At 34.5% G+C, this 8,919-nt stretch overlaps 1 long non-coding RNA gene across 17 annotated transcripts; it reads left to right on the top strand.

Moving 5' to 3' along the window:
* The first annotated feature begins 421 nt into the window (after positions 1 to 421).
* On the top strand, positions 422 to 6,459 carry LOC145167466 (uncharacterized). 17 transcript variants are annotated; one of them, XR_013741165.1, is made up of 12 exons: positions 422 to 666; positions 740 to 1,381; positions 1,571 to 1,863; positions 1,952 to 2,042; positions 2,120 to 2,201; positions 2,813 to 2,859; positions 2,934 to 3,020; positions 3,796 to 3,846; positions 3,930 to 4,105; positions 4,180 to 4,273; positions 5,016 to 5,126; positions 5,524 to 6,459. It is a non-coding gene; the product is annotated as an uncharacterized LOC145167466 (long non-coding RNA). The 17 variants fall into 17 exon arrangements; XR_013741173.1 differs by lacking the exon at positions 5,524 to 6,459 and having other exon boundaries at positions 1,571 to 1,640; positions 1,716 to 1,762; positions 5,016 to 5,188; XR_013741172.1 differs by lacking the exon at positions 5,524 to 6,459 and having other exon boundaries at positions 1,571 to 1,640; positions 1,716 to 1,762; positions 1,949 to 2,042; positions 5,016 to 5,188.
* Positions 6,460 to 8,919: the final 2,460 nt, after the last annotated feature.

The raw sequence follows: 8,919 nt of genomic DNA, 5'->3' as shown, positions 1-8,919 counted from the left end.
AAAAAATTGAGTGCTAAGAGTGTTACCACTCCTTACAAAATGTTAAGTGTAAGTGTTAAACAAAGAAAAATGATGTGGCATTAAAAATACTTATGTGGCAAGGTGTCAAGAGTGTCACCACTACTTTTAGTCTTGTTCAATTGAGAAATTCATATATATATATATATATATATATATATATATATATATATATATATATATATATATATATATATATATATATATATATATATATATATATGTATTAAAGAAGAGCCCCAATTTGAATAGTAAAGTGTTGTACTTTTTGGCAAGACTGATCCCTTATGTGTTTATTTTGGGTTTTGGGTATTTGTTGTTGTTTGTCTAAAACTTCATCCCACGTGTCTTCCTTCTGTTATCCTTATCTCAATCCTAGATAGCTGTGTTTTGACTGGTCTGTTTAGTTTGTATTTCGCCGTATCTATCTTCTCCGTTTTCTTTGTTCTCTTCGTTTCTGTTCTTGCAGGTACGTCTTTCTCTTCTTTCTTCGGTTGTTGTTTTTTATTTTTTGCTGCATATATGGTTTTTTCCGTTCTGCGTTGGTCATGGATGGTCTGCGGAAGCGAGCCTGTGGTGATGTTGGGCCCTCATCTGTTGCTAGCGATTGTAGTCCTCTCACTTCCGCTGTGGTGCTTTGGAGTTGCGGTGGGTAATTAACTATATACTTCTCGCTTCTTCTTCGCCACCGATAGACTGACCCGTTTTCTACTTGCTACAGGTGATGGTGAGGCCGACGGTGATGATTCACTTTGAATCGGTGTCGATTTTCCATCTTGCCTTCATATTCAGTTTCTTGATTTTGTGTTTTCCCCGGTAAAGCCACCGCCGAAGGTTCCGATTCACACATTTTTTCTTCTTGGGACGGTGATGATTCACTTTGAATCGGTGTCGATTTTCCATCTTGCCTTCATATTCAGTTTCTTGATTTTGTGTTTTCCCCGGTAAAGCCACCGCCGAAGGTTCCGATTCACGCATTTGTTCTTCTTGGATTCCACCGCCACTAACCTTTCTCGCTTTTCAGTTACCACCATGCGTCACTTCCTTTTAGTTGATGCAGGACACATTTACAGGAAGTGTTTTGGGGAGACAATAAAACGGAGGACACCAGCTACTCCAACGGTCTTCCATGGAAGCATCCCCAAACCTGATCACACTTCCAGGAATTAGAAAAGGATCGAAAAAACGTGTTCAATGAATGCTACAGCCAGTAGATGTTGGTGATGCAGTAATGGATTTTGCAATTATGCTTTCTTATGTTCTGTATTTGTGTTTCAGGTTAAATTTGGAATTCACCCCGATTTGAGCACTGTTTCTCACCAGTGGAGAAGAACCTGTCGACAAACCTCCGACTTTGATGGCTGTAAGTTTCCATGTTACTTTCATTTCATTGTGGATTTTACTTCTGATTACATGTTAATTTCGTTTCTATGTGTGCCTTCGTATCTATGCCCACCACCTGTTTGAAGAAATGTCTAAACCAAATAACAAAAAAAACATTTTTTAATTTTTTGTCTGTTTATAACGTTGCTGAAATTAAAAATAGTTACAGTCAATTTGTCGGTTCCGGTGGAGGTAGCTGTCGGTCTTTTGCTTAATCTTCTTCATCTGGGATCTATCAGGTTACAACTTGGAATTTTTTTAGATTCATTTCTGCTTGGTTCATCTGTTTTTGTTTTGTCACTTCATTTGTGCAGGGCTTTAGTGTACGAGGGTTTTCTTATGTGATCAGATGATTTCCCTTGTGAGTGACACTTGATCTGTTTTCTACATTCTTATGCAACTTTGATGTGGACATCAACATAGGTCGGATTGAAACTAATAAAGCATAAAAAACATGTACAGGTTGTTACTAATTATTTGTTTTTTTTTTATTGAGTTGTTATATGAAAGGCTATTGATTTTTCGAATTGTTATTACTCATTACAAGAAGAGATGAGGGAGTAATTGAACTGAATTTGCGTTTTTGGGGGTTGTTATGTGACAGACCAAAACTGAGTTGAAGAACTCTACAACAACTTTAGGTGCTTACTGTAATAGTTCCATTGTAATTTTACTAAAATATTTACTTATTTTGTTGTTTTGTGTTGGATTTTGCTAGGATCTGTTTACTTTCATAGACCGGAATAAATTAATGATGGAGGAATGGAATGATTCTTACTCATTACATTCCATGATATATGGTAAGTTTTCTTGCTTATAGCATCTTACACGCTGAATCACAAAATTTTCTTCGACATAAAGTCATAGTTATGTTCTTCAATTTTAATATATGTTTGAGGGAAGGTATGTTATTGTTGTAAGTGGTTTGGCTTTGAATTTTACTGGGACTTTCAATTCGACCGTGGTCAGCCATCTGTTGACCAGTCAAAATGGGTCTTGGATCAACCGGAAGATTGTGAATTGGCTGGTCAACGGTTTGACCATGGGTGTGCATTTTGCACAAAAAACTTTGATCAGGTTGGTACCCAATTAAGTGACGGCCACTTTTCCTTATTTTTTTTTTATAAAATATATTACAAAAATCATAATATTGCAGTAATAATATTAGTTATTTTTACTTGGGGTTGTGTAAAAGAACCGAAACTGAATCAAAAACAGTAACTAAAAAAATAATTGTTTTTTTTTTTAATAAAAATCAAATTTTGGGGTTCCACTAGAGAAACTAAGTAATAAAATCGTTTCATGCTAATTGTTATATCACTCGGTGGATTTATAGGGTTGTAGTAATAGTTTTTGTCTTGAAATTGTTGTCACGTACCAGAAGCATCAGATTAACACTTTCTTCATGTAGATAATGATAGCACTTGAACAATCATCTCTTATGCTGACTATTACATGGTAAATCAAATCACTGCTTTCATAATATTCCTTCATGTAATACTTCAACATTATTAATCTGCTTTTTCATACAGTTCGCTGCCATTCTTGCCTTTGAGATCATGAAAGGACCAAATATCCCTCCACCTTTGTGCAACAATGATTCAACTGCTGATTTCCAGGTAAATTTGGTAGGTACCGATGAGACCACGATGGAGGTATTTAATATCGAAACTTAACTCTTTAGCATCAATGCTCATCACAAATTTATTTGACAATTTTGGAAAGAACATTCGTGATTACATGTTACTTATTAAATCACATTGCAAATTGTTAGTTATTTAACAATTTTAAAAGTTTTGAAAGACATAATAAGCATAACTTACCACTATCCGTTACAAGCATGAGTTTTGACTGATTAGTGTAAATTTGTAACACATGACAAACATAGCCAATAAAAGTGGGGATTGTAAGCATGGCATTTTGTATAGCTGATAAGCTCTAACCGTTGAACTGTTTAGCAACTTCGTATGAGTTCAATTGTTAGTCCATCTAAACAAGTTCATTAAAAACAATAGTTTTTTAGAATTTAGAATAGATAACTGTTTTTGATGATAAACAGATGCTTTTGAATCATGATTCTGATATCTACGTATACAACTACTTTCTACTTCCTTCAACTTGTGTAGTTGTGTTTATTATTACTCCTTACACATTTCCATGTACTCTATTTTGGTATCGTAACAATTTTCTATTATTTTAGTATCAAAATAAAATTTGGTTAACGAAATTAATAAAAAAAAAATGCACAAACGATAAAAAATCATAGTTAAGAAAACTAAAATGTGTTGTGTGTGTTTACATGGAGTTGAATAAAGTTGTTGATTTGTTTTTACAAGTTGCATTTTACCAAGGGTAACACGTGTAGTTGATTTTTTTTGTTTGTTTACCTTTCAGGGTTAAGACACTTACAACTTTGCACCAGACTCCCCATAATTGCATAATCAGGTTTGTGACATCTGCTGATTATATTTCCAACAACTCTTTTTGGTGAAGTTCCCAACATCTTCTTCCATGGACACGTGCAATAGGTGGCCCCGGTATCCAAGTGAGATTTTAATACTCTTTCACCTCCGTCGCATGTCGCCTACACCACCAAAGCTACGTCTGTTTGTTTTTTATGCGGTCGTGTCTCCGATGCCGGTGATAGCGGTGTTTGGGAATCGGGGATTTTTTTCCTGACAAAATCTTTATCTACTCAAATCAGGTAGTTTCAGATCAATCGGTTTTAGATCAGCCTCATCGGGTGTATTAACAAAGTTTTGGAATCGATTGCTACAGATTGGAGGACATCGACAGGAAACCACACCTACATTTGCCTTCTCCGTTGAATTCTGCTTTGCCGGCTCAATTGGTTTGCTAGATTCAAAGACCAGTACGTTCCTATCACTCTTCTAATCTTTGTAAACACTCTATTCCCTTCGTATGGTAATTATCTGTAACATATATATTTTATATGTTACATACTGTTTTTATAGTTACAGAACTATTTACCAAAATGTATCTGAAAACTACCCCTAGATACTATTTTTATAGTTACAAATTTTTGATTCTAACATTTTTGGACCAAACTGCCCCTGCATACCGTTTCTATAGTTAAAAATTTTGATTTTAAGATTTTTGGACCAAACTGCCCTTGCATATTGTTTTTAAACTTAAAAAAATTGTTTTTAACAGTTTTAGACCAAACTGCCCCTGCATACTAATTTTATAGGTAGTTTTTTTTTTTTATTTTAACAGTTTTGGACGAAAAAGCCCTTGCATAATGTTTTTATACTTAAAAAAATTTGAATTTAACAATTTTGGCTGACACATCTCTTGCATACCGTTTTTATAGTTAGTCTTTTTTTTTTGATTTTAACGGTTTTGAACTCAGATTGTTGCTGAATATATTTAAGTACTAAATTGAGTAAATAGCAATATACTTTGCATTTTGTTTTTATTCCTTTGCCAACATTGGATAATAATATGCTGAAATCGTCTCTGAATTATTGAATTATACAGGTGATAGAGTCTTTCTAAATCAAATTTGAAAGTACATTCTATGTTCTGTGGACGTAATGAGATTTTTATTATGCTAAAAAAGTTTGCTCCTAATTAATTCCTTTTTATTGTAGGTATTACAAAACTAATAAGAATCATATCACAGTAAAGTGGATACTTGGATTTGCATATTGTGGAAACATGTACTAGGTATAAAATGAATGATTGCTAGAAACATGTACCAGGTATAAGATTATGTGTTTAAGTGAATTACATAAAATTAGTATTTAGTTGTCATTCTTTACAATTAAGTTGGTAAAATGCATTTTAAAAACTTTAGTTGGATCATTTAAAATGTTTGAAACTTATGAGAAATTTGATTTACTTGATTACCTCATACCTCTCCATAGTGATATCAAATACCACTATGTCTGATAAAGGAGAATATTTAGAATTTTATAAAAAACAAAGGAAAAGAACTCTAATATAGTGTAAAATCTAATCCAACTTTTTTTTTTGGGCTAAAATTGACTGATTTTATCAGCAAAAAAAATACGTATAGTTTTTGTTATCGTTAACAGTTTCGTGACTAAACTACCCCTATGTAAAGTTATTTTGTTCATATTTCAATTTTGCTGGAAGACCTGTCGCATCCGACCCCGCAACGTGGGTTCCCCAACTAGTTGAAAGAAAACCAGAATTTTCCTTGAAAACTATGTGAGCTTAAACAACCACCGGACATTTCTCGGAACCACCAACCAGAGTTCCACCATTACCTTTTGAAGAAATCCCAATTCGTAAATTATGGCAATAAACCCTGAAGGTCGTCCTTCCAACCCCCCAAACACTAGGCTTAACCCTAACTATCATCAGCACATTAAAACTTTATCATCTTCTCACCATTGATGATGCTATCTCGATCTCGATCATCGACATGCCCTGTCAAAGAAGCAAAGGTTGCCCTAATCGCTGTCTCATTATTGGTTCCCTGCATGAAAGGCAACAGAATAGCCACTGAAATTAAATCTGATTTGTAAAAGAGATCAGCTTCGATTTGATCATAGTAAAGAGTATTTCTCAGACTAGGGTTCCGAACAACGAAATTGGCGTCCAACTCGCCGTAAATCAGTGAGTTCGACGAAATACTGAAATTGGATAGGGTTAATGTTTCTACACGAAACAGAGGATGACGTGAGTTGAGGTCGAGCCACAACATCCAGGAAAAAAAGATAAAGATGACGATGCTGATGATAAAGCCGACGAGAATGATGATGAAACAGTGTAGGGTGGCGCGTAGTCTTGACGCGTTTGGATTAGAGTGGAATGTGGGTTGATTCTGTGGAGCATTCGGAGGCCGGAAAACATAAGGGTGTACAGTCGCGCCGGAGTGACCTCGGTTGCCGGTGATGGGTCTGGATTGATCGGCCATTGAAGAGGTAACTTGAAATTATGTGCAAAATTGTTGATATTGAAAATTTGTTATTACATTTGTAATCTGCATCTTGAAGCCTAAACCCAGTAAACATCTGCAAGAGTTTCGATAAATAGTGAAGCAATTGAAAGTTGAAAATTTGTCTATATTTCTATTTATGGATATGTTATTGTCATCTCTCTTCTGTTTTTCACGTGTCAAGTTTAATGTTAAAACAAAAGTTTATTCTTTTTCGAAATACTGATATGATCCAACGGAGTATTCTTGTCAATGATACCGAACTCCTGTTTTCATAGTATTGACTTTATAGTTAGGATGACAAATTCTCCAAGATATGTTATTTAGTTTTTTCACAAGATCAAAATGGTTGCATAGCAGATGACAAGTCTTTACAATAGTTTTTTCACAAAATTTTCGATTTTGTGAGGATCAATCAAATAAGGTTTTCGGTAGTAAAAATTCTATAAAAGCAATGATAAATAGATATTAACATAGCAAGAAAAAAAAAAGAAAAAAAAAACATAGTATAGAAAGATATCAAAAATTATATAGAAATCACTATCCTACTCTTATTTTTTATTTTCTTAATTTAATTAAATTTGGTTTGATTAGCTCAAAGTTCAACAACAATTGTTGTAGGCTGATCAACTTTTTCCAGAAAATAGAGAATAACAGAAAAGTTCAAATAAGTTTGATTTTTGATCAGATCATAAAACCCACTTTTCAAAGATCTGTTTCTTCTCTTCATCGAACATCAATTTTAGATAGACAACTCATCGAGATAGATGTAGATGAACTATTTACATTACAACCTAATAAAAACAACCAAATAAAAAAGAAGAAGAAGGGTTGTAGTGGAAAGGAACAAATGACCTTGAGCCAAGAACACCTTCGTTCCTATATAATAGAAAATGGTGGATGTAAGAACAAAAATCCACATAGGATCGTTTCCTTCACGTTGCATATTGCTTTCTTCCATTTTAAACAAAGTTTCACTATAATATTCCTCTAATTTGGAATCCATATGAAATTGATTCATGAATAGTCATTGGTTCAGTTGTTACACAGATAAAAGATATATATATTTTTTAAAGAAATCGTCTTAGCAAGATCCAAGCTTTCACTGGCAGCTGTTCAGTTAGTTTGATGAATATAACCTAAACTGTTTTTATACACAATATCAAGTCTATAATAATATTGGATGTCCACCTTTGGTTTCACTATGTACTCACATTAATAACATTAAAAACATACAAAAAAAAAAGTGGGTTTGGATTTCTAATCCAATAGAGCTCAAGGTAAAGTTGTGGAATTTTCAAATTAAAGTATCACGAACCAACTCCATTCAGACCTTTTTTCAAAAGCTCTAACGCCTTATTCCCGAGTTCCACTTAAGGAGAGAAATGGGAGGATACGGAGGGAAAGTGAGGGGTGTCGAAGGAAAATCGTGTTCCCGAGTTTCATTAATGGAAGGAAAGTGAGGGGAGGGGAAGGATTTTCAAGTCATATTTTCTTTCCAAAATTTCCTCCCAAATTGGGCGGATTTGGGAAGAAAGTGAGGGGAAGGAAAATTTTAAGTTTTATTTTCTTTTTCCTCCTAACCCGGGAACACAAAAACTAAAAATTTTCTTTTTCTTTCCTTTCATTTCCTTCGAACTCGGGAACACAGAGTAATGAACGTTTTCCTTCACCTCCCTTTCTTTCTGTCAAAATTTTCCTTCCCTTTCCTTTAATGAATTTATATAAAAACTCGGGAACAAGGCGTAAATTCAACTATCTATATGAATTAGACATGGATTTGCTTGAGGCACCTTTCACCCCTAATGAAATTCGTTCCGCTGTTTGGCCCTAATGGGTACAATTTCAAGTTCATAAAAAAAATTGGGACGTTGTCGTCCTTGACGTGACTGATGTTGTCCAATTCTTTGGTGTTCACAAAGTTATCAACCCTAGAAGCAACAACTCTTTCATCACCTTAGTTCCTAAAACCTCATACCCACTGATCTCTCATAATATAGACCCATTAATTTAATTGGTTGCATCACAAAGATCATTTCAAAAACCCTTACGGTAAGATTGAAGGTGGTAATAGGGAAGGTCATCAGCATGGAGCAAACTGAGTTCATAAGTGGAAGGAACGTTATGGACGGACCTCTTATTTTAAACGAAGCTATATCTTGGGCGAAAAGGGCTAAAAGGAAGATGTTGATGCTCAAAGTTGATTTCAACAATACCTTCGACTCTCTAAATCGGAGTTACCTTGATGATATAATGTGTTAGATGGGATTCGAAAGCATTTGGAGAGCTTGGATCCATGCTATTTTTTTGACAGCAATGGTGTCGATACTTGTGAATGGGGACCCCTATCCCCCTTTCTTTTCTTAATTGCTACTGAAGGCCTTAGAGTTGCCATGGAGGAGGCGCTTGATAAAAGAGTTTTCAAAGGATTCAAACTCCCTAACGAGGGCCCGAACCTCTCCTTATTTCAATATGTTGGAACATGCTTTGCACAGGATTAAACAGACACCAATACTTACAGTAAAAGTAACAACATATGATCCAAGGTGGGTTAATTTTTTTGTTTTACGCATTCATAGAAACATAAA

The sequence above is a fragment of the Lactuca virosa genome, chromosome 3 (assembly GCF_052849685.1).
Source record: "Lactuca virosa cultivar CGN04683 chromosome 3, Lactuca_virosa_CGN04683_v6, whole genome shotgun sequence".
Classification (NCBI taxonomy): Eukaryota; Viridiplantae; Streptophyta; class Magnoliopsida; order Asterales; family Asteraceae; genus Lactuca; species Lactuca virosa.
This window is presented reverse-complemented; position numbering and strand designations above follow the sequence as displayed.